The sequence below is a fragment of the Triticum dicoccoides genome, chromosome 5B, assembly GCF_002162155.2.
Source record: "Triticum dicoccoides isolate Atlit2015 ecotype Zavitan chromosome 5B, WEW_v2.0, whole genome shotgun sequence".
NCBI classification, from domain to species: domain Eukaryota; kingdom Viridiplantae; phylum Streptophyta; class Magnoliopsida; order Poales; family Poaceae; genus Triticum; species Triticum dicoccoides.
The window spans coordinates 274652664-274653403 of NC_041389.1; positions in this window are offsets into that span (position 1 = coordinate 274652664).

Sequence of the window (740 nt, forward strand, 5' to 3'; positions counted from 1 at the left end):
ACAGAAGAAATTTCCACTGGAGATCAAAACAGTGAACATGATCTATGTCACTCATATCCCAAAGGGGGAGCGCGAACGCGCACTCCGAGATGTCTATGCCTTCAAGCCGTTGCCCCCAAATTCAACCCATGGTCGGCCTGACCGATCACCTTTGATCGCAGGGATCATCCGACTAGTATCCGTCACGGGGGTTCGGCTGCCTTAGTGCTCGACCCAATAATCGACGGATACCACCTCACTCGAGTCCTTATGGAAGGTGGCAACAGTTGATACGTCCATTTTGCATCATGCTTTTATATCAATATTTATTGCATTATGGGCTGTTATTACACATTATATCTCAATACTTATGGCTATTCTCTCTTATTTTACAAGGTTTACCATGAAGAGGGGGAATGCCGGCAGCTGGAATTCTGGCTGGAAAAGGAGCAAATATTGGAAACATATTCTGCACAACTCCAAAAATCCTGAAACTCCACAAAAGTCATTTTTGGAATTAATAAGAATTATTTTTTTTGACTGGGAACTGTGGGGCAAAACCCCCACAGCATATCAAAACTTTATTGATTAAAGGACAAATACAACAAGTTTATTACAAGGAGTAACCAGAGTACAAAGAAGAAAGAGAGCCTTACTAGCCTAGTTTAGGGGGGGGGGAGGAAAGAGATCCATTTAAGCAGGTCATCCTTGTAAGCAGATCTGATTCTGTGTTGCATGAGGCTAATATCATGCCTAAAAGC